This window comes from Pinus tabuliformis, chromosome 5_1 (assembly GCF_031772625.1).
Source record: "Pinus tabuliformis cultivar Carrire ecotype Pingquan chromosome 5_1, CPIR1, whole genome shotgun sequence".
Lineage (NCBI taxonomy): Eukaryota > Viridiplantae > Streptophyta > Pinopsida > Pinales > Pinaceae > Pinus > Pinus tabuliformis.
In genome coordinates, this window is record NC_142305.1 from 349,857,943 (window position 1) to 349,884,552 (window position 26,610).

The 26,610-nt window shown below is 35.5% G+C and overlaps 2 pseudogenes across 1 annotated transcript; both read left to right on the top strand.

The window, feature by feature from the left end:
* The first annotated feature begins 11,329 nt into the window (after positions 1-11,329).
* On the top strand, positions 11,330-11,740 carry LOC149164898 (DNA damage-repair/toleration protein DRT102 pseudogene; annotated as a pseudogene).
* LOC149164899 (G-type lectin S-receptor-like serine/threonine-protein kinase At5g24080) lies at positions 11,631-18,067 on the top strand (annotated as a pseudogene). The gene is made up of 7 exons (XR_016260088.1): positions 11,631-11,769; positions 12,100-12,287; positions 15,549-16,851; positions 16,938-17,118; positions 17,275-17,579; positions 17,679-17,826; positions 17,933-18,067. The product of XR_016260088.1 is annotated as a G-type lectin S-receptor-like serine/threonine-protein kinase At5g24080 (transcript).
* The last annotated feature ends 8,543 nt before the right edge of the window (positions 18,068-26,610 follow it).

Sequence of the window (26,610 nt, forward strand, 5' to 3'; positions counted from 1 at the left end):
AAAGAAAGAAAAATAAGGCCCAATGAATGGTAACTCATGTATTCACTCCCTCTTTGGAAAAATATGAATATATACACTCCTAGTCACACTTGATCACATGTTTGTGATGGTTGAATCATGAAGTCCTCTTTTCTGCTTGCATTTTCACTTCATCATTTAAGCACCTAATTGAAGATCTAGGGAATGTTTGTTGCCTAAGGGTTTCATGTCTGCTCTTGGTTTACTTATGTCACACTACGGTCAATTTGGGTGACAGAGTGAAATACTTAAGTCTGTGGAGTTATTAGAACGGTTTATTAATTTAGTCACCACACACACATGTATTACATCTCATTGATCCACATGTGTGGATTGGAGACTCATTGCTTGAGAACTTTAATGGAGACTAGTTTAGGGATTTGATGGTATAACTTACAAAATCTCTTGGTAAACATTGTGATTCATCATTTCTTTTCCTCGAGACACTTGATAATATTGAACTCACTCTCAATAATCCATGGATATGGGGAGTATAAATTACTTGTGCTGGAAATAGAATTGAGAAATAGAGGTTTTCGACTTGCGATATTAGTCATAGACATTGGATACATGGTAGTATTCCTCGATGTCAATTAGCTAAAATTGTATTGTCATAATGCAAAAATAGGTAAACATATTGGTAACCTTGATGTCCTGATCATTCCAAATAATAGTCATTCCACCCAAGTATCTCTAAGCATCAATCACTACAACTTGGAACTTCCTCCCCCTTTTTCTAATTATATGAGGTAGAATCTCACTTAATATTTTTGTTTCTTATATCAACATTATTGATGGGTGCTTTGCATACCATTTTTATTTTAGGAGTCTTTTTTTTCCTTTACTATTGAGGCCCCTCATGTTCCATGAGACTGTTTTCATGGAGAATTTGCACAGAAAGGAAGTATAATGTGACTAAAAACAAACATGTTTCAAGATTTAAGTGTTTGGACAATGCCACTTCATGACTCCTATATTTCCTTAAACTGGGACCGAATGGTAAACTTGATGGCCTTAAGGGAAATTTACGAATGAAAATCTCAAAAAGAGGTGACTTTTGACTTTATCACATACAAGTTAATATACTAAAAAAATATCCATAACAATTTCATTAATCAATGAATCATTAAAAAAAAAATATTCAAAACATTTTGATGAAGCAATGAATCATTACATTATTAAATACAATCTATAAAACTTTTGGGAACTTTTTTCTAAAACATGCTCAAAACCAACATATTTAATATTAATATTTAACAATAATATGGACAATAACACATTTTCATAATTTAAATAACATGTTATCAAGCCTAAGACATGTCACTAACAGAAAACTAAAAAGCATGCAACTAATGGTAGTGACCACTCAAGGCCACCATAAGGCTATTAATATATTAAGAGCAAGATTAATGGGGACAAAGATCTACAAAGGAAAGAGGCAAACCTATTTTAACTTTATCATTTTATTAGGTGCAAGTTGAACATCTCAAGATATAATGAAGAGAAGAATTAATTTTATTGCATTAAGAAAACCCAAGCACATTATATAACTTAGCAAAGAAGAGATGTATAATACACATCTCAGCGACACAACACATGGCATTAAGTATATATATATATATATATATATATATATATATATATATATATATATATATATATATAATTTAAACTTTTATCATAAAATCACAAATTTAGAATGGATGGAATGTTTAAAATCCATTTTTATTAAAACAAAATATAATTTTTGTTATAAAAAAATACCAAAAACTAAATATATATTTTTAAAAAAATAAAAAATACTAAAACTAAATATATATTAAAAAAAACTAAAACATAAGCAAATAATTTATTTATTTTTAATTTAAAATAATTTTTAGAATTTTTTTAAGCACTTCCCTCCATTCTAAGAAGAAAAAAAATAATAGAAATAAGGATGGACCAAAAATCTTCCTTTACATGGTAAGTGCTTCCCACCATTCATTCCACTCACTCAAGTTATTTCATAAAACAGAGATAGCTGTTATTTCACACTCGTTTGGCAAAGCCTATTGAGTTTCACCTATGATATATCTATTCCTTGATGGAGTCCTTGATATATTGATCAAGTTTTGATTCCTTCGAGATTAATTAGAGCAAAGAAAACATCAATACTCTTAATTCAAAGTTCAATGCCTATGATGGTGGTCATGAGGCAAGGGAGGGGTTTTTATCGTGTCATAACTCCAAGTTCGTTGTCTCTAATGGTGGACGAGGCAAGGGAGGGGTTTTCGGTCATGGTCGTGGTTGTGGAGTTTTTTTCTCTTACATAATATTTAGGGAGTTCAAAGCAATTTGAATAGAACCATTGTCACCACTAAGTATAATGGATTAAGTGTGATATGGATAAAATGAAGTAATTATTTGTGAGCATTTGTTATTGAAAGAACATTAGGATCCATTTTATCATAGAGAAAAGTACATGCATTAGAAACAACTCGATATTTCATGTGACATTCATATTGTATGTGACTTATTTTTCATTAAAAATAATTTACTTTTTCATGTGACATTATTTTTTGTTAAAATTTGTTCTATTTCTAATCTAAATTACAATTGTAATTTGAAATAAAGCTTCCAGTGACTCTTAATTTACCAATCATGCATGGACATCATAAGAAACATTCACAATATAATATGAAGAACAAATGGGTATCTACTTCATATGCATTAAAACATGCTTCTACTACTTATTGTGAATTATAAGTGTAATCTTAGTTGGATCTCCAATACATCTTAAACCATATTTTCATTTTATTTTTTATTACTATTAAATGTTATTATGTCCTACCTCATTTTATGGTTAGCATTGTCATAAAAATATGCATTGTGTTATAGAATTAGTACTAATATGTAATATTGATTTTTTTTTCCAAAACGCTATAGGTAAGGACCACGAAGATGATGATACATACTATGTTTAGATTACATCATATATCAGAGACGATGATGATGAGGATGGTGATGGCATTGGTGATGATTATGTGGATGATATTATCAGGATGGTCAGGATGATGATCATGGAAATGATTATGAGGATGATATTAATTATGATTTTCGTGGTGTTAGCTAGCCCTGCATTATTTTTTATATTTAGTTGGGATGTCTTAATATGGTAATCATACATTTTAATTTTAGTTGATTCGAATAATGATGATGATACTATCGGTACTATCTTGTTACCTTATGAATATGTTGAAAATTGTTTACATTTTTTTAATGAAGAATTATTGTGCATGATGAGATTCCTATTTTTTTATGGATGTTGTGAATTTATCTTATAATAATGGTGTTCAGGAAATATTTTGACCTGATAATCACACATTTGAATCTTAGTTGATTTGATTAAATATGATGAGGATATTATTAGTATTATCTTGTTACTTTATATATGTGTTAAAAACTGTCAATGCTTTTTGATGGAGAATCATTATGTATGATTATATTACTATTTTTGGCTGTAAAGTTGTGAATTTGCCTTGGAATAATGATATTTGCGATAAGTGTTGATATAGTAGTCATATATGTATATTGAAAATTTGTCAATGATTTTTCGATGGAGAATTGTTATATATGAGGATACTGCTATCTTTTTTATGAATGTTCTCACTTACCCTAAAATTTGTTTACAAATATTAAGTTATCAATTTTAATTGTGATATCTTCTTAAACGTGTTATATATGAAAATGCCTTCTCATCATCTTGGAGGAGAATACTATGTTGTTGGTTGAAATACACCTTTCTCCTAGACTGTATAAGACTATAATACAAGCTATGTACCATGAGGACCACGATATCCTAGTTTATAACAAGTTGTCCCCTTCATCTAACTTTTGTTACCAAAATTCTCACTCAGTCACGAGGAAAAGAGCTTGAGTTAACTAGAATTTGACACTCTTTTTCACTTTCAGAAACTCATGTGGTGGAATGTGATCTCTTTATCCTCATATTTAGATTTTTCCTAAAAACGCAAAGCATACAAAAGTGGGAAAGATCAATAAAGCATGGGGAAGCTTTTTCCTAAGCACAAAAGCATCTAAAAAGTGGAAAAGGCCATTTTATATGAGGAAACATTATTCACCCAAAATCTTTTGCCCAAATTGAACTAATGATGAATTTGGGAAATCCTCCTAGCCTTCAATTTCCTATATATTGGAGGCTTTGCCATTGAGAAAAGGATAGGAATTCTTGTATTGTCACGTTGCTGAGATCTATCTTGAGAGGGAGAGTTTTGGAGCTAGGAGCTGGGGGAGGTGCTACTGCAACTTCATCTAATGGTTGTAATTTTCCTCCAACTCTTTTATTAATATAGTGAGTTATTTTCCCTTCCATATGTTGATATTCATTCTTTACTTATTCTATTTAACTAATGAATGTATGGGATTTTGGTTTATATTTATTTATTCAGTAATATTTATATGTTTCTGATAGTTTCGATTATCAAGATATTATGATGTGAAGGTTTCTTTTTTCTCTCTCTTATGTGTAGGACCAAGCTTTGGAGCTAGATAGGAGTGCTTCCCAACTACACTAAAAACTCAAACAAGACCTACATGCGAGGACTCATAGTAAATCCTTCTCTTTTTCTTAATCTATACTCTACATCTTGATCTACTAAGAATCCTGAGCCTTATAACAACCTTTCTCTTAATCAACCTGTCCTAGATTTCTGAGATAATCTGACAAGGTTTTATGTTCATCTAATAGTGCATTAAATCCTTTAGCAAAATGTTATTTAGAAATTTTAATATATTTCACTATGTAATTGAAATTAGTAAAAGAAACCCATAAAGGGGGTCATAAATGGAAATAAAAGTAAAACCATAAACAAGAAGAGAAAAGTGGATGTAACCATTGATGCAAAATTGGGAGTAGAATTGGATGTTAAACTAGCCATTAACACAAGATGCAAGAAATGACACAAAAAGGGTTTTAAAGTAGAATTAAAAAACGGTGCAACACTAGACACAAAGAAGGGAAAAAAATAGGGCATACAAAAGGATACCAAATTGGGTGCAAACAAGGATGCAAAATAGACACCAAAATGATGATGCAAAAAATGGTGTAAAATTAGGATGAAAAATTGCGTGGAAAAAGGATGTAAGAAAAGACACAAAATAAGATGCAAAATGGGACTAAAAAAGGGTGAAACCAAGGATGCCAAAAATGATGCATAACTAGATGAAAATTCAAACTAAAATCTAGGTGAAAAATGAGATTCAAATGTGGACACAAAATGTGGCAAGAAAAATGATGCAAATTTGGATACCTAAAATATGCAAAATTAGACATAAAAAATGGTGCAAAATTGGACACAAAAGTAGAAAAAACTGGTGCAAAAATGGGCATAAAAATGGCTCAAATTTGGATACAAATTGAGATACAAAATGAGGTGCAACAAATGATTCAAAACTTGGTGCAAAAACAAATGAAAAAGTAGATGAAAAAAATGGCTCAAAATTGAACGTAACATTAGACACAAAATGGGATGCAAAGGTGGACACAACATATGGTTCAACATATCATGCAAATTTATATGCTCAAAATGATGCAAAATTGGATGCAAGAAATGGTGTTAACAATGATGCTAAATTGGATGCAACAAATGATGTAAAATTAGATGCAAAATAAGATTCGAAAAAGGGAGACAAATAAAACGCAAAAGTGGATGCAAAAAATGGTGCAAAACTGGATGCAAAATTTGGTACTAAATCAAATTCAACATATGGTGCAAAATTGGATGTAAAAATGGTGTAAAAAAAGGCAGAAAAACTGGCACAAAAATATATGTAAAAATAAGTACAAATTAGAAGCAAAAAATGGCATAAGACTAGATGCAAAAACTAGCACAAACTTGATGCAAAAAAGGGCACTAGATGAAAAATATGGTGTAAAACTTGATGTAAATTATGACACAAAACTAGAAACAAAGAATGGCACAAAATAAGAAGCAAAAAATGATGCAAAAATAGATGCAAAAAATGGCACAAAACTAGAAGCAAAACCTGTTGTAAAACCAAATGCAAATCTTGGTGCAAAATATGATGGAAAAAGTGATGCAAAATTTGGCATAAAAAAAGATGCAAAATTTGGCGCAAAAAAGAACGCTTTAAAAATTGTACAATAGAGCCATATTAGCGCCAGGCTGCTCATCCCAATTGAGAAAAAAATGCACTAAAATCTGGCGCAAATTGTCTGTTTTGTTGTAGTGTAGGAACGGCAAAGAGACTTGGAATATAATAAAGAATTTACAACACCAACAAATTTGCTGCAAGTCATGAGATTAGTTTTGATCTTATGTGCAATGAAACAATCGTGTGGAACATGTTAGTGTTTAGCAATGCAACATTAATCGCTAGTTTAGATAGAAATTTGGTTGTTTATGGTTGTTTGTTTCTAAGTATTGTTGTTTGTGCATGTTTTTGGTAAAATTATGGTGAAAGTATCTTGGAATTAAAATCAATATACATATTGAGATTAGCCTCTTCAATATGAAATTATTTTTAGTAGAAGTGGCTACTCTAACAAATGACATGAAAGTATGGAGATCCAAGATTACTATCAATAATGTGGATGGACATTTTCATGACATAGCAAAGAGCTCTTTGAAATTTTGTCCAAGAATGGTAGGTGACAATGTTGAATAGGGATGGACAACAAAGCTAAAAAAAATTGTGTGTGGAAGAATAAAGCAGACTCAATATTATATTGTAATGTGAATCACACATGTATTAGTAAGAAAGTATGATGTTTTGTAGTGGTCTTTGGAAAGTATGTACCTGGTAACTCCATGAGTTGGAGTGTGTAATGTAAGCCTGATGAGGCATGTGTACCCCCATAAAGTTCATGGTAATCTTAAAACCACTTTGGAAGTGCAGGTTTGTGGTAAGTCAGAAACCACTTTGCAGTGTAGGTTTGTGGTAAGCCAGAAACCACGTGTGAGAGTGAAGTGGATAGGGATTCTTATAGGCATGGTTTAGGGTTAGCTGACAAAACATTAGGCATGGTTTAGGGTAAGCGTATAAAACCTAGAGCATGGTTATAGGTAATCCGAGAAAATACAAGCTGGTAATTATGGAGGAGAACTTACATGTATATGTATAGGTATACAGATATAATGGTTGATTGAACCATGTACACAAAAGACATCCTAATAGACTGGTGGTTGTGGTACCTATGCATTTCAGTAGATGGTTGCTAATTTATATGGATGTTGACAATTTGATGATTTCTACATGAACAAGGTATAAGGTGTAATTTCCAGATTGAATCAAATGTAGATCTTGCTAATTGAGATAAAGACAAGTAGTCATTAAGGGGGTGACTTGGAAAAATATAATTCCTACTTGTCCTTGTTGTGATTCATTCAATGTTGTTGAAGTCTAGTTGGTTGAAAGATTCTCTCCAACTAGTTAGCTTCCTATATTGGTGTGTGGTTGAGATATTCACTCAACCAAGAAATTGTATGTCCAAGATAAACTAATTATCTCAAGACATAGCCTCATGTATTTATATTGTATTATTATTTTCATGTGAATAAAATTTTGAGTGCATTTAGAAAATCTTTGTGAATTTAGAATTTCATAGAACATAATTTCAATATCAAGGTTAGAGTTAATATTTTTTTATTAGGCTAATCTATGTTGTTTGGACCGAGAATTTTATGGAACATAATTTCATTAACAAAGCTATAGCTAATTGTACTCCCAAAAAAAAAAATCATGTTTTAGCCACATTCAACACCTTAATAAAACCCATGGGGCACCTAGATTGTCAAGAGTTCACAACTCAAACTTGTAATTCCAACTAATCATTTTCTTTCTTTCTTATTACCATTTTCAGTTTGTTTATCATGATAAATAAATAAAGATTAATCAATCCTTGCATTGACAAATATAAATTAACCAATTTCTAAATTAAAGATTAATTAATATCATATAATAAAATAATTGGTTTGTATGAAATCTAATCTCTAATAATTTATCAATTCAAATTTCCAAAAATATAAATAAATTAATTTTAACCTAGTTTAATTCCCATCAAATTTCATTAAAAAAAATGATAAAAATAATACTAAATGTGTGAGTGATATCAATTCTTACATTGTTATAATTTACTCATTTTTCTGAATATATATATATATATATATATATATATATATATATATTCAGAAAAATGATAAATATATCAATTCTTATATATATATATATATATATTAAAAAGTAAAAATAAAGTAGAACTTTATTGAGGAAAGTTTTTGGCGAAAATCACATCAAAATTCATTTGTTGATGCCTTTCGAACCAACAAGTGTGGTTCATCATTGACGAGCCTAGGTATTGCAACAATAATGTCGCAACTCCCAGGGCTACCAACTTTACTGATCAACCCGAGGTTCGTACAAACTTGGAGGTGACAGTGCTATATGCACAAGTAGAAGTGAATGTCCTGCCTATTGTCACTGTTTGTCTAGAAAGAGACCCCAGGGGTTCCAAGCAAAACTTCTATAAATTCAAAAGAAACTTAATTCTTTGATGGAAGGAGTGCAAACCTATTCTAAGCAAGAGCTACTCTACTGCAGTAATGAAGAAAACAACATGAAATGCTAAACTTACACCATAACCTAACTAACCAATTAAATAGCTATGCTAAGTAGAATTGCTAAATTAACACTAACCTAATGCTAATTATCTAAGTTGCAGAAGTAAAGAGAATTAAAACTAGACTAAGGTGTAACAAAGAAACTTAGGCTAAATCAAGTTTCAAGCAGAAAAAGCAATTGGAGATCGAAATTAGTGAAAGGAGGACGTGAGGGAGCAACAATGCATAAGAACCATTGGATCAGTCGGGTGAAAGGCAAATGAACAGCGGAGATTATATCGCAGTAGGTTACGTAGATAGATGGGCAAATAAGGTTAATGAACAATGGTTGAGGTCTTATCGTGAAGGCTTAAGAAACTAGATGGATGAACAGGATGAATGCACACGATGAACGATGGAGATCATATTGCGTGGATTTAGTTAAGGGATAGACAGACGAGGCTAACAGGAGTGATGGGTGGCTGAGATCTTATTGCGCAGGTGAAGAAATGTGTGGAAATGAGGGAGCGGGTTTCTAAGGCAATAATTAGTTTCTCGCGCTTCCTTCAGTTTGTAAGTAGTTTTTGGAAATTTCATGCAATTAGCCTTATTGCATGACACGTAGCGTGAGAAAACCAATTTTCTCACGTGCTCTCGAGCAGATAACGTTCGTGCACTAATCCGCACGAGATTGTGCAATATCTGTTGGATCAGGTGGGCTGATCAACGGTGGAGATCAGCCAAGCTAGTTGGTGATCGGATGAAGCGACAGTCATTTAATCAGGCAAGAAGATCAACGGTGGGGGTTTAAAGTGCCTAAAGGTGTGGAGGTGATGTGATGATCGTCAGATCAGGTGAGGCAGATCGACGATGGGGACTTAAAGTTCATAAAGTGAGTGGTGGACTCCACGCGAGGTAGCAATTGGAGAAAATAGTGAATTAGACGGTGATTGTGAAGGTTTGTTGGTGATCAGACGATAACGAAGCGATGCATGAGGAACATGCTGGAGGTAGTTTCAAATGAAAATGACAGAGAAAACCAGTGTGGGTGAACAAACAAATGTATTAAACAGCGGACTCCATATCTCATGCGAGAATCAGAAACTGTGTTTTTGGGGTTGCTGAAGGGTCTCTTCCTCAAGTCATGGTCCCAGAGGGAGGAGATGAGGCTAAGACACCTGCGCACAACCTGATAGTAATCTTTTCCTCTAACTAACCTGTGAATAAAAAACACAAATGGAAGTAAACTTAAAGCCAATGCAGCTACTAAAGCAAATGAGCAGAAACAGGAAGCTATTCAAACAAATGAACAGAACCAGAAAGCTACTTTAAACAAATGAATCAGAACCAGAAAACTACTTGAGCAAATGAATTAGAAAACCATGAAACTACTTAAGCAGATAAACAGAACAGAACTCTATGCTAGCAGATATGTACAATGAAGAGGAGTTGTGGCTACTTGGGTTGGGCCCTAACCCAAGAGCTTCAGCCCTCGAAGTTAACTCAGAGCTGGCTTAAACAAAACTCATTCTTATTAGAAAAACCATGGATTATAGAGAAAATTGTCACAAGTCTTTGCAGCTCAGAAATAAAACAGAGTTTTACAATAGAAGTCTAAATCCTACTGAGGTCCTAGGCCTCTCTATTTATACATTTGAAGTTTCTAACGACTTCCTTCCCACTAGGGAGGCTTGGCCTTTAACCCAAGAAAAACTAGTTTTCTGTCATTTTCCTTTGTTTGGTTGTCTTCTAGTCCTCAAAGTGATGGTTGTTTGCACTTCGAGCTGGTGAAGGAATATACTAATGGAGGGGTAGTAAATGAGGAGGATTTACCTCCTATAATTACTCTCCCTTGTCCCATTCTAGTTTTACCAAGGTCTTTGCCATAGTTCTTTGCTTTTATCCTTTATACCTGCATTTTTCCTTGCTTTTATCTTTTATTCCTGCATTACATGCATATTAGACCACAAAGCCAAATATCCAACTCTAACTCATTTCATAAACAAAATATAATCAAAAGTATGCAATAAGTTGTGAGAATAGTTGGTTAGACTAAGCTATGAGGTGAATTAAGGACAATTAAGACCCATATAATTACTCAATGATGAGGCTCATCAATCGTCAGGACAAGATGAATAACCAGATCGTGGCTACATGTTAAATAGGGAGAGCACATCAAACAACGGCTAGAGAAAACAGCTACTATTGACCAAGGAATTGGTTACATCGTGCAACAACTATAATTGATTATGACCAAGAGATAAAGATAGGAAATTTAATGGTTAATAAATTAGTTAGTTGTTAGGTCTATTTAATTTCTTTTAACTTAAACTAAAACTAAAAATTATATAATTACGCCGTAAGGCGTTCCCTCTGAAATGAACTCCCCTCCATGCCACCGTGTCTTGTTATGGGCCCTCAGATCGATTGTTAGACGATCAAATAATCTCCAGCCATTGGATCATTGGTGAAGAATGTCGTACGCGATTTAGAATATAAGAATGTTGTAGGCGGTTCAGAATATTGGAATGTCGTAGGCCGAAGTTCCAGGACACCCCTTGGGTGCAGCACAATCCCAAATCCAGGTGCATGCACCTGTGTGCACCTACTCCTCCCTCTATATTCGACACTACCCTCGCTCCCTTCATTGCTTTTCCAACCTCCCAAACCCTCCTCATTGGCGGTCCAGGAAAATGGGAAGCACTGACGCCAATAAGCCTCTCAAGATCATTGCAGGAGTTTATGACTTTGGCTACACGCTCAAAGATTCCTTTGTCGAACACCTCCGATCAAAGGGTATCGAGGTCCAGGATCTCGGCACCAATAAGTACTACAATGTCGGGGAAGAAGTCGACAGAAGGGTGAGCGAAGCCGAGCACAGTGAAAATCAAGCGGAAATCAAGGGACTGGTGGCCTGCGGAACCGGTGTCGGGGTCTCCATTTTTGCCAACAAGTTCCCAGGCGTCTATTCTGTCACCTGCGATTCTGTGGAGGATGCCCAGAACTGCAGGTCGATCAACAACTCGAACGTTATACCAGTTGGAGGAATGCACACCATCCCCGAAGAGGGCTTCTGTCTCAGACCCCACTTCACATTTCTTTGACAATGGAGGGCGATTCAAGATAATGTCTGGTACAACCCTCCACCTGCCCAATAATCAAAATCCCTGTTTCCAATTTAATGCAATTCAAAATCGACCTTTTCGAATTAAAGTTTGGATCAGATTGGACATTGTTGTCCGAATCAGTTCAAACTCTGGTTTTGATTCTTATATATACATGTATAAACTGAGTGATACATGTGGCAGTGGAGGAGGAAGCAGAAGTGGGAATTGCATTGATAGAGAGGCCATTATTATTAGAATCATTATTTACTGATTCAGTAGTAGTAGGAATGTATTCATATTTAGCCCTAATAACGTTCATGATAACCTGCTTCATACCACCCTCCTTGCAATTTCAGGGTGAGATGACGACGGGTCGGGTTTCCCTCAATTCCACAATTTCAGTGAAGGGGCAAAAGTTTTGGATGTCCAAGAATGGGACCTTTGCATTAGGCTTTTATCCCGTCTCTTGCCAATTGTATGTGTTGGGCATTCTGTATGTAGGCATACCGGGCAATAATAACAAACCTGTTTCGATGGCAAATAGGTATGTTCAACTCTGCATTTTTATTTGCAACATTTTGTGTGCTTGTCGTTATCGTTAAAAGAGATTTGATGCCATTAAGATTCAAGAGATACAGCCAATGGTGAATAACTCCTTTCAGGCTATCATACAAACTAAGAGAAAACTTCCCCACATAAAACCAGAATGCCTCTTATTAACATAAGAATCTGTTTATTGATGCGTTGTTGGGTGGCATGCTACCACCTGCCAAGGTTGGATTCCCTCAAGAATAAGTTATTTGGACTGAGTGCAAGTCCCGAAGATACTTAGTCAAATGAAGGTGTTTGCTTTAAGTAGCTTCTCCTTTTTAAATTTGATCTAAACTCAAATAGTATTACATTTCTTAAACAGTATTACATTTCTTTGAGCTTGCATATACCGGTATCCTGGCATGGAGCAAAGCCAACAGTTAACTTTGTTTCATTCTCTTTGGGATGTCTGGAATCTGTAATTGAGATAAAGATGTCTATTATATTTAGCTTAAAGTTAAGTATGAGGAACTTGCTAATAATCTTATTTCAAAAATTTGAAAAAACGAACTACTTGGAAATTATCAAACCTGGTTTTGCTATGTTGCTATTTCTCTAGTGAAGCTCACTGCACGGAATGATGGGAGAGTATCATCAATTCTGGTGTTGCTACTTCTCTCGTGAAGCTCACTACATGCCTTAGGAGATGAAAAAAATTACAAAGATCTGAGAACAGCAGACGAGAGCTCATAACTCATTATCTGAACTTCTTGCTTCTTGATACCTGTACCAGAGAAAGTCTACCCTCCAACTCCCACCAATTAGGATCCAAAGCCTGGTGATTGTCTGCTGTGTAGATTGCTGGTTTGGGCCATCTGAGTCATCTCCTCTATAGCTATCTCTCCTTTTCACCATAACATCATCCATGACAACCCGGTACCTGTGTAGCCTCAACATCTTGTAGAGGATGTCTTTCAATTCCTTGTAGTCCTTTTTGCCCCATCCTGATCTCTTCACTTGTTTACTCCTCCTGAGATTTATCTCGATCATCTTTGAATGAATGAAGACTTGAGGAGCAGGATTTGAATTTAGCATTTGAGGTGCATGTATTAATATAGGACTGTGATGAGCCAACCACATTACAGTAGCCTTCAACTCTCTGTCGTTGCATTTAGCGTAAGGTCCTAATCATAGCTTTTGAGAAGATTGTTCTTATTGTTTGGCTGACATGCAGCCAAGCTGTTTCTTTTTCTCATCAAGGAGTGATCATTGGCCTTAGTACCATATTTGGTGGGCAATATTAAACATCATGTAGTAAGTGAATGTTTGATTCTTTCTGTCCTGTTCATTGAATATTATTTTATTCTCATTCAAGAGAGAAGATGTAAAGGCAGTGAGTGAATCAGTAACTTACTATATGGTGCTTAATATTTGATGTGAAGGTGCATGTTGTGTGCTTCTCGTTATCGTTAAAAGATATTTGATGCCATTAATATTCAAGAGATACAGCCAATGGTGAATAACTCCTTTCAATCTATCATACAAACTAAGAGAAAACTTCCCCCACATAAAACCAGAATGCCTCTTATTAACATAAGAATCTGTTTATTGATGCGTTGTTGGGTGGCATGCTGCCACCTGCCAAGGTTGGATTCCCTCAAGAATAAGTTATTTGGACTGAGTGCAAGTCCCGACGATACTTAGCCAAATGAAGGTGCTTGCTTTAAGTAGCTTATCCTTTTTAAATTTGATCTAAACTCAAATAGTATTACATTTCTTAAACAGTATTACATTTCTTTGAGCTTGCATATGCCGGTATCCTGGCATGGAACAAAGCCAACAGTTAACTTTGTTTCATTCTCTTTGGGATGTCTGGAATCTGTAATTGAGATTTGTTTCATTCTCTTTGGGATGTCTGGAATCTGTAATTGAGATAAAGATGTCTATTATATTTAGCTTAAAGTTAAGTATGAGGAACTTGCTAATCAATCTTATTTCAAAATTTTGAAAAAATGAACTACTTGGAAATTATCAAACCTGGTGTTGCTATGTTGCTATTTCTCTAGTGAAGCTCACTGCACGGAATGATGGGAGAGTATCATTAATTCTGGTGTTTCTACTTCTCTAGTGAAGCTCACTACATGCCTTAGGAGATGAAAAAAATTACAAAGATCTGAGAACAGTAGACGAGAGCTCATATCTCATTATCTGAACTTCTTGCTTCTTGATACCTGTACCAAAGAAAGTCTACCCTCCAACTCCCACCAATTAGGATCCAAAGCCTGGTGATTGTTTGCTGTGTAGATTGCTGGTTTGGGCCATCCGAGTCATCTCCTCTATAGCTATCTCTCCTTTTCACCATAACATCATCCATGACAACCCGATACTTGTGTAACCTCAACATCTTATAGAGGATGCCTTTCAATTCCTTGCAATCTGTTTTGCCCCATCCTGGTCTCTTCACTTGTTTACTCCTCCTGAGATTTATCTCGATCATCTTTGAATGAATGAAGACTTGAGGAGCAGGATTTGAATTTAGCATCTGAGGTGCATGCATTAATATAGGACTGTGATGAGCCAGCCACGTTACACCAGCCTTCAACTCTCTGTCGTTGCATTTAGCGTAAGGTCCTAATCATAGCTTTTGAGAAGATCATTCCTGTTGTTTGGCTGACATGCAGCCAAGCTGTTTCTTTTTCTCATCAAGGCATGATCATTGGCCTTAGTACCATATTTGGTGGGCAATATTAAACATCATGTAGTAAGTAACTTATATTATTTTATTGTTCATCGAATATTATTTTATTCTCATTCAAGAGAGAAGATGTAAAGGCAGTGAGTGAATCAGTAACTTACTATATGGTGCTTAATATTTGCTGTGAAGGTGTGTAAAATGACAGGGAGAACGAAAGCAGTAGGAATTATATTAATGTCCAAAGATCACCAAATCAGGTCGATGGGAATCATGAATGCCAATTCCTTATCATCAAGTACAGAGATTAGTCAGCAATGTTCAAATTGGAATTCATGGAAAAATAGCCCCCAAAAAATACACCCTCTGTTTTTGCATTTTTACGTTCGTCTCTTATGTTTGTTACTGTATTGCTTTTGTATTAGCCAACTCATCTTTCATATATGTTACGGTAGTGTCTTTATATAGTGAAATTTCCTATTTGGATGCATAAGTTCTTGGATTGCAGTGATGATCGACTTTTATTATTGTATTGTCTATGTATTTGTTAAATTTGAAGGTTTGCGGTTTTGGGTTTGTCAGAGACCAGCCAGTAAGTGAAGAAGGATTCCTCACTCTTGGCCAAGATGGAAATCTTCAACTGGGAGATGGAAAATCAACGGTCTGGATGGCTGAGACCACTGGATTGTCTGTTGAGTTAGGGGAGATGCAAGATTCGAGCAATTTTGTTCTCTACAACTCCGACTCAGACATTGTTTGGCAAAGCTTTGCATCTCCAACAGACACACTACTACCAGGACAAGAATTGACACAATCTTTAAACCTCACCAGCTGGAATTCTTCTACTGATGTATCTAGAGGCCGTTACTTTCTCAAAATAATGCAAGAGCCAGAATCTCTGAAGATTGCATTGAATTACAATATCCCTTATGAATTTTTCAATTATTCATACTGGTCAGGGCCCATGATATACAACGCGACCGGTTCTGCGGTTGCTTTCCTCAATCTGTCTGGAAGTTTTAGCATGAGCTTTGGTGAGCCCTCAAAGGAGTCGGTATATATTTATCATAACAAAAATAGTTTGGCTCAGGACGGTCGAGCGTTGAGGCAGATCACTCTTGAACATGATGGCAATTTGAGATTGTACAGATGGGATGCTAATGTCAGTTCCAACTGGATTGTAGATTGGGTTGCAGTTTCGAATCCCTGTAGTATTGCTGGAATTTGTGGGAATGGTATCTGTCGCCTTGATGCTAAGGGTAACCCACATTGCAGCTGCCCACCTGGATCAAATCCAGTTGATTCAAGTAGACCATTTCTAGGGTGTTTGCCTCTAAATTCTTCACCAGATTGCGTCAACGATATTAATAATGAGTATTCAAGGTACAAGATTGTGACTGTTCCACAAACAAATTACTATGGTGGAAGTTCAGTCATTTTCAATTACAGAAATATTTCTGCAATGTCTGCATGTCGGGATCTCTGCTTGTCTACATGCTCATGTGTAGCTTCTGTATATGGGGTTTCTGACCTGAAACCCTACTGTTGGACACTAGGAAACCTTCTTTTTGGAGGTTTGCAAAATCCCAATTACACATTTTTCATGAAAGTCAGCCTCATTAATAATAGCAGAATGGGATCCTCAAATGGGTGCCCTCTCTGGCATTCGAAATATCAATCCCATCTGAAGATACTTATTCTAGGAACTATTCTTGGTGTTGTATTTCTGGTGTGCATGTTTATCTTATTTGTTGTAGCAGCATAATTATGATGAAAAATAGATGAAGCTTGGATGCTTCCATTTTTGTTCCTGGGACTCCTGTGAATTTTCCCTTCGTGAATCTGCAGATTGCGACAAACAACTTCAGAGAGAGGCTTGGAACTGGTATGAAAGCCTAACAATTTATCTGCAAAATATAAAGGTTTTGATTTTAAAATTTGTTTTGTACTAATGGGAGACCGCTTTGGCAGGAGGTTTTGGGACTGTATACAAGGGTTCACTCTCAGACGGAACTTTGATTGCTGTGAAAAGGTTGGAGAGATTGCTGCCACAAGGAGAGAGGGAATTTAAAACAGAGGTGACAACGATTGGTGCCATTCACCATAGGAATTTAGTTCGTCTCTGTGGATATTGCTCCGAGGGATTACAAAGGTGAGTGTTTGTTTGCATTCCTTTTGATTTTTCACATCTTCATCTTAGCAAAGAATAGGCCAGAATCCCAGATTACATGTTAAGGTAACAAATCCCTGCTAAAGTGTGTATCACAGAACTACTACTGAAATTTAACTTGTAAATTATTCATTTTAGGCTCCTTGTCCATGAGTTTCTGCCAAATGGATCCCTGGATAGATGGATATTCCGTTCATCTTCGAATGATCCAAGGTTTCTAGATTGGGATACTCGCTACAACATCTCCTTAGCTACAGCTCAGGGAATTGCATATTTTCACGAGCAATGCAGGGATAGGATCATACACTACGACATCAAGCTTGAGAACAACTCAGGGAATTGCATATTTTGTGCTGTGAATAGTTGTCCGATTTTGGGCTGGCCAAATGGGCTTCAACAACATCTACATATATGACATGTAGTGATGTTGTAAGTACATTTGGGTAAATATCCATTTCTTTCTTTACACCAGCTCTTTCCTTAGGAAAATAAATGTCATTTATAATCAAGACTTCATAAAACTAGCTGCTATCATATTTCAGGTATCTGGCTCCAGAATATTTCATGTATGGAAAGGTTAATGAGAAGACGAACGTGTATTCCTTTGGAGTAGTTCTTCTAGAGCTAATAACTGGAAGAAAACCAATCAATGACAAGAATCCTAAAGGCAAAGAAAGCCTAGTTATGTGGGTAGGGCTCTAGTGTCCTTGCTTGTTTTGTATTTGATAATTTTGGATTCTTTTGGTTTCTTTGTCTTGGTTCAAAATCTTAATCTCTTGTAAATTTCAAAATTTAGGCAAGGCCATTACTGGCAGCTAGCTCTATAAAAGAACTTGCAAATCCACTTTTGGAAGATGCTTATGACATGAGCGAGATGAAGAGAATGGTCATTGGTGTAGCATGCTATCTGAGACAGGCAGCTCAGTTTTGACCTCGAATGAACAGAGTAATCACTCTTATTCTCTTTAGTTGCGTATATATGTTTCAGTTTCTGATCTTATGTCAAATTTAGTTGCTTGAAGACGTTTCCTTTCCTGTGAGGAGTTAGTGCTAGAATTGTTTTTTCCCATAACGAAGAATGGCACATGAAATATCGAGTTGATGGTGGATTATGGCAAAATATTCAAAGCCTCAATTGCCAATAATCTCTTTTTCCATTAATGAAATATAAGATTCTTTGAATATTAGCGAAAGAGATTACATCATATCTCAAACCAAATCTTCAGTATGCAAATTACCCCTCCCTGAATAGGCAAGAAGAGCCAGCATATCTGCTTTCGCTCCAATATCAAGAGAGTATATATCTTTTCTGAGAATCACTATCCTAGCTGAAATCTGGATTGCAAGATCTGAATTGAAAGCTTTGGTTTCCCCAAATAAAGTGGCTTACCTTTGCATTAAACTAGCTTTGTCAAATTTCAAACAATGGATAAATGTTAATGTAAGAACGTGAACTTATTCTTCCTCATTGTTTGTCTATAACTTATTATTGCAGATTTTGAAATTACTACGAGGAGAAGGAGATGACCTACCTTATTGGACCAAGAGGCAATTGACAATGTCCATGGAATTAGATGAATTGATTGAGGATGAATCTGGAGCAAACTCTGGGAGTTGTGACATCCAAACTCATCTATCACTTGCAATGCTTGGAGTTGATGATGATTTGGTATCAAACAATAGTCCAGATCAAAGTGTAGATCTTGTACATGAGAGAAAAACCTTGGAAGATTATTTCTATGGATGTTATAGCCATTCAACAAGCTTTGATTGATTTAAATCTACTTCTCTGAGCTTCATAATTTTTCTTACTCCTTGCTTCTGTAAAAGCTTCAATATTTTATACTTGGTGTATCACTGTGAGCCAATGTCACTACTTAGCTGTGTTCAATTTCAATCACTCTGCATATTGGCTGAAGTTGTGTTTGAAGTTGAGTGGAGTCCATGTAAAATCCCTTGCCAGTTCCTTGTATAAATGTGAAAGTCATTAGTGGTCACTAGTTTTAGTGACCCACTGGTGCTCACTAGAGCTGAAAATTTTCTTGTCCTTGCCTTTGGAGCAATTGTATGTATGTGGAAGGAAAAGCAATTATGATATCACAATTGATTTGCCAAACCATTCTAATGTTTTTTTTTTCAGATCTGAAGATGTGTAATTTGTGGTTTAGCAGAACTGTCTGCATGACAGAATTGCATTGGGCTTGAAATTTTCTAAAAAATTAAGCTGTATTTAAAGAAATATGGTGTCCAAAAAGCATAGAACTCCAAACATCAAATCTCTTTGCTCCTTGTAGGCTTGAACCAACATCTCTTCTAGAGAAATTCAACAATTCTAATTTAATAATCCTATCGGCCTCTCGTTGTACCTTTTGGGACAATTGCTAGTAATAGCCAATGTTATAAGAAGAATTTCGACGTAAATCACATATAGAAAGACCTTTGTGACGCGTTTCGAACCAACTAGTGTGGTTCATCGTCAGGACAAGTTGAAGAAACAGATCCAGTCTAGCATGTTAAATAGTCTAAGCAGAGACTCCAAGGCTACAAAAGATTAACGGCTAATTTTTGACTCTAGGACCCAGATCAAATTTTCATTTATTAATTTAATATTATTATTATTATTTATTATTTTATTTATGGAACCAAGTTAAATTAGGTAAAAATAAATAAATAAATTAATGGTTAGTTTTTAAAAAAATTCATTTATTTTTTTAAATTATTACTATATATATATATATATATATATATATATATATTAAAATAATAATATTCGGTTGATAAGAAAAGGTTAGGATTGATAAAATTATATAAATAAATACCAGGTTAGTATAAAAAGTTAATTTATTTGTTTATTAAATTATTCATTAATTATTATTTATTAATTATTATTATTATTATTATTATTATTTTTATTTATGGAACTAAGTTAAATGGGTTACAAATAAATAAAACAAATTAATGGTTAGTTTTTTTTTAAATAATTCATTTATTTATTTAAATTATTAATTAATTATATATATATATATATATATATATATATATATATTAAAATAATAATATTAGGTTGTTAAAAGAAAATTAGGATTAATAAAAATAAATACTGATGGTTAGTTTAAAAAGTTAATTTATTTGTTTATTAAATTATATATATATATATATATATATATATATAACATAATGGTTGGTATAAAAAGGTAATTTACTTGTAAATTATTTATTAATTAAAAAAAATAACATATATATATATATTTAAAAAAAAAAACAAAAAAAAGAGGAATAATAATACTAATAATAATAGTAACAATAAAACATCAATAAATAAATAAATACTAATTATATATATATATATATATATATATATATTAGTTAAGATTATATTTACTAATATCAATTAGGAAAAAAATCAAACGGGAAGAGCAACATAGAAACAAAGAAGGCGAAGGACTGGAAAAAATTCAATAGAAAACCAAAGATCAAGGAGGAAAAGGAAGAAAGGAAGGCACCAGGGGGAACGACGAAAGCACAAAAGATAAAAAGGGGGGGGAGGGGAAGAAACACTAAGACGAAAGGGCAGGGATCCAACATCTACTGATCTTCCATCCGTCATCTCTGTTGAGATTGTTAGGCCTTCTTTCAATTTCAATAGCTTCCCTGAATTTACGATGATGGAACTAAGCAACTTTGGCAACAACCTTGGCCTCCTCTATACAGACTTGATGCTTGGTCTTATCCACATGCTCTGCTAATGCTGAAGACTTGGTTCTCCCATGTCTCAAGTCAACTGCATGTTCGTAAATTCTCTGATGGATGGAGCGCCCTATTTCCCCGATATAGGGTGTCCCACAAGAACAAGGGATCAAATACACACCCTTCATGTCTTTAGGGTCAACAAGGTCTTTCACCGATCAGAGGGAATTACGAATGGTGCTGAGGGGCCTGAAGGTTGAGGGAATATCAAGCCTCCTAAGGAGCACTGACTAGGTGTCCATCTTCCCTATGTCCAGGGATCCGAGCAATCTTGTCCGTGGTTCCCTGGACATAGGGAAGATGGACACCTAGCCAGTGCTCCTTAGGAGGTTTGATATTCCCTCAACCTTCAAGCCCCTCAGCACCATTCATAATTCCCTCCGATCGGTGAAAGATCCTATTGACCCTAAAGACATGAAGGGTGTGTATTTGATCCCTTGTTCTTGTGGGACACCCTATATCGAGGAAACAGAGCGCTCCATCCATCAGAGGATTTGCGAACATGCAGCTGACCTGAGAGATGGGAGAACCAAGTCTTCAGCATTAGCAGAGCATGTGGATAAGACCAAGCATCAAGTTTGTATAGAGGAGGCCAAGTTTGTTGCCAAAGTTGCTTAGTTCCATCATCGTAAATTTAGGGAAGCTATTGAAATTGAAAGAAGGCCTAACAATCTCAACAGAGATGACGGCTAGAAGATCAGTAGATGTTGGATCCCTACCCTTTCGTCTTAGTGTTTCTTCCCCTCCCCCCCCCCCTTTTATCTTTTGTGCTTTCGTCGTTCCCCCTGGTGCCTTCATTTCTTCCTTTTCCTCCTTGATCTTTAATTTTCTATTGGATTTTTTCTAGTCCTTCGCCTTCTTTGTTTCTATGTCGCTCTTCCCGTTTGATTTTTTCCTAATTGATATTAGTAAATATAATCTTAACTAATATATATATATATATATATATATATATATATATATATATATATATATATATATATATATATTATTATTAGTATTTATTTATTTATTGATGTTTTATTGTTACTATATATTATATTATTATTCCCCTATATATATATTATTATTATTTTTAATTAATAAATAATTTACAAGTAAATTACCTTTTTATACCAACCATTAAATTATGTTATTTATTTATATATTTTTATGAACATCCTTTTATATATATATATATATATATATATATATATATATATATATAATTAATAAATAATTTAATAAACAAATAAATTAACTTTTTAAACTAACCATCATCATAAGTATGGTATTTATTTTTATTAATCCTAATTTTCTCTTAACAACCTAATATTATTATTTTAATTAAAATCTATATATATATATAAATTAATTAAAAATTTAAATAAATAAATGAATTATTTTTAAAAAACTAACCATTAATTTGTTTTATTTATTTGTAACCAATTTAACTTAGTTCCATAAATAAAATAATAAATAATAATAATAATGATAATTAATAAATAATAATTAATGAATAATTTAATAAATAAATAAATTAACTTTTTATACTAACCTGTGTTGTAGACATTTTTGGACCCTGCAACCCCAAACATGAAATGTCCATAAAACAATGGCTCCTAAGTCCCTAAAAGTGTTGTTCTAACCCCTAAAGGAACAAGGTCAACAGATTACAGCTTCTCCCAGAAGTTCTCCATGAGAAACTGCTCAGAATTGGTCAAAACAGGATCATTGCAGCTGCTCCACTGGCTAAGTGCGTTGCATCTCACCTAAATACACTGTGAGGGTGTGTTGCATTTCAAAAGTCCCTTCTGTAGGGTGCGATGGGCGAGAAATGACAAATGGCAGTGTTTTTCTGCGAGGTGGAGAGGCAATGGAAGCTTCCATAATCTTCTCCTGTGACACTTGCCTCACTGAATTCGACCAAGGATGAGTAAGAGGCCTTCAGTCTCCAAGTGGAAGCAAGAACTATCAGAGAGAAGACACTAATCAAATCACAAGCTGACTCATCCCCCTTACAAATATCTATATATGGATCCCTCATCCCAGAGATCCAGAGGTTGGAATTTTGCATATTGTAAGGAATTGTTGTTGGTTTCTAGAGACAAACATCAAATTGTTGGGTGATCTAAGCTTTGTTTGAGGTGAAGAGGGCTTCTTTGCTGGGAGGTTGATGCTGGATCGGAACAACTGGTTGTAACTCCTCCTGGACCTTTTCTTGTTTATCAATAAAAGCTATTTGAGTTTTCCTCCATGCTTTTGTATCATTGATGCTTGTTACATTTGTATGGTCAATTTACATCTGATCCTAGATTGTTTATGAATATAGATCCATGTCTTTGTATAGTTCTATGCTTCTGTGATCTTACAGGTACTTTGTGAAGCTGGGCGTGCAAGGGAGCAGGTAGCTGGGGACTATCAAAGAAGAGAGGGATCGAATCAAAGGATTAACGCAAGACAGAGGTTGGTCATTCTATTCCTCTCTATCTATAATTCATAAAGGAAAAACATAAGTAGTTTTTCTATGTTTGTTTCTAAGGCAGATGTCACACCTTAGTGGGATAGAGCAGTTCTAAATAACACTTTTCCCTGTAACAAAATGGCGACTCCGTTGGGGATCTAATTAGTTTGTTTGTTTATCATTCCTTGTTGTTTATTTCATAAACTTACAAGTAGCATTCGAACTGCATTTGCCATAACAAATGCAAAGTAGATAGCTGCTACTTCAATCCATCTACTGGATCTGTTTATGATTTAAACAACTGATTCACAAACTATTTGATTGCCCTTGTGATAGCTCTTAGATCCTCCTTAGATCTACCCCTGATTGTTGAATTACTAATCGCTCTTTACTCGGCCAAAACCCAAGAACTGAACTGCAAACTGTGACCCGGAACCCGAACAGAGTCTCCTTTCTGGCCCAGCGTAGGTACTGTTCAGAGATTCTGAATTTCAGCGCACTTCCCGAGTGGACAACCTGCACTGCATTTCAGATTCCTTGTGTTACAGGTGCGCTGATCAGACTAGCTCTGTGCAGTTGTGGCTCCTGTGATTCATTCTTTCCAGTTCTATTCCTGAATTTTGCTGCCTGTGATCAGTATATGTCTGTTTGAAACTCCTTTTCCTTGTTGTTATTCCGCCTCCTTTGTACAAAAGAACTGTAGATGTTTTTGTGTGTTTGTTGAGTCATTTACAGTTCTCCTTTGCAAAAGTAGCATAGTCGTACTGTCATCCTTTGATTTGAATCTGTCGCAAGTGTCGATTTCGATCGTAGGAAAGAGTTTGATTGCTGTTGATGGTCGATTATCCTGTTACTATTGCTTTTGGTCTGAATTTGCGATTTTCTAGTGTCAAGAACAAGTAGTCATTTCAAAATCATAAGGTGTTGTAATCGTCTCTATTTTTTATTTCGAAAAGAAGCTTGTTTATGTTTGTCGCTTGAAAAGAAATTTAGATTTGTACATCAACTTTCTTTTTAGCATCCATATACTAAGAAATTCGAAAACAAATACATGCATGTGCATTTGCATATAGACAGTCTGTTTGGCTTGATTTAGGAAAGTGCATTTACAGTGTGCTCTTTGCTCTTTGTGAAAAGATTCTGTCTTTTTTTTCCCTAGTAGCTAGGATTTTCATTGCACAAAAGAGATAAAAAGTTTGTTTATCATATTTAGATTGCATTTTAGGAATTACATCTACATCTCATGGTGAACCCGAAAGGCAAACTTCATAAACAAGATCAACTAAAAATAAATTCAATGAATCTAACAACGCTTTGGAACTTAACGCACAACATTTAGAGGTCTAGGCTAGAGACGTATTTCGGCGTCGTAAAGCCTGGTAACTGTTGTTCTCACTGATGGTTGGGTGATTCCTCCACTTTGAGACGATAAGTGCCAGTACGGACTTGTGGTCCCACGTACCGTCGAGTATATTTTGGGAGACCCCTATAGGCTTAAATCCTTTATCCATAGGAAGCCGTGTTTGCCGCCCTATCGATCGCAATGCACTGAACACAGCATTCAGGAAGATTGACTACCGTACCGTAAAAAGTATTCTGCAGTTTTGCGATTGGTTTGGTACTCCCTCTACCTAGATTTCTAGAGCAGTCCCTTTCGTTCCTTTTCAGACTCCTTAACGGAAAAGGTCCATCTGAGCACGTGTCACTTCAGGCTCATTAAAAATCGAAGGAGACTAGAGTCATCTTTTGTTTTTTCTCGACTCTTAAAAACTGAAAAAACAAGTTGTGTCAAAGCGTCTAAAATTTATTTTAAGCGGAATATTCATTACCCCTTTCCTTCGTTGATCTTGGGTTGAGAAAATGGAGTCCACCAACCAAGGAATTCCCCTTGGAGGAAATCCTAGTCCCTTCTCCTCTTGGGGAGATGTTGGTGCACCCATATGGCCACATTGTCGCTTCCAGGACTGACAATTGGTTTGCTTGTATGCCTCTTCTCAACCTCTATCGTTCAGAACACCACTATTCCCGAACAATCGAATCAGCAATTAGACGAGTCCAGAGTTACCCACCAACCTTCTACTTCCTCTAATTCTTCCTCTCCTCCTTCCTCTTCGCTTGATGGGGCTGGTAAAGCCAAAAGTCAAGTACCTAAGGAGAAGAAGGAAAAGAAGAAGAAAGAGAAGAAGAAAAAGGAGCCAAAAGTGAATGGGGGCAAACGAGTGTCGTCTAACGAAAATCCACACACTGCACCGACCAAGCCTAAATCGCCATGTGTCATTTGCAAGGGAGACCACTATCACAGAGATTGTCCTTGCTTCCCTCGGATCTTAAGGGACTGGTCTCCCCGTTTGCACAACCCGGTGTCGTCAACCTCTGATGATCATGTTGAAAACACACCGTCAACTAGTGAAAGTGAAGCCCCAGGACAAAAAGGAAAATATAGATTTCCTTGTAAACTGTGCGAAGGCGATCATGCCGTCCACCATTGTCCCTTCTTAGATGAAGCTAAAAGAGTTTTGGATGATCGTCCGGTTTCACCGTTACGACTTCCTCCTGGATATAAAAAACTCTTGCCGAGGTCGTCACTAGTTGAAAATCCGGCTGACCCGCTCAAGTGGTCGGCCAAATCATCTGTCATTGAAGACAAACCATCTGAATCCATACCAGACGAAAGTCAAAAGGTCGAGGCGGCAGTTGACCCGGTCTTGCCTTCAGAGGTTCCATCTTCAGATGATACAGTCACTGAAGAGAACAAGGATGACACCGTCCAAATTCTTTTCATAAGCACAGACTCCAACGAACATGGGGGCAATTTACCCGTTCCTTTACCGCAGGAAGGAAGTTCGTCAGAGTCGTACCCGGCCGTCTATTCGGTCCCACCTCCAAGCAACCTAGTTGTCTCCTTCGACTGGAATCAACTAGGCAGACCCCGTTTACCAGCTAGTATACCATTCCGAATTATTGTTCAAATATATAGAATGGTTATGGCTGGTACCATCATAGATGAAGGGGCTTCTGTGAGTATCCTTTCCTCAACTGCTTGGAAAGCGCTTGGTTCGCCATCGCTTTTGCCTGAGATGAGAAATCTGACAGGCTTTGATAAAGGAACCAGTCGACCGTTAGGGATCCTTCCCGATGTGCCCATAACATTGAGAGGGAAAACCATTCACATGAACGTAATGGTAGTTCAAGGACCCCTGGATTACAATCTACTCCTTGGACGAGACTATATTTATTGCATGAGAGCCATTGTCTCATCACTCTTTAGAGTGATGTGTTTTCCG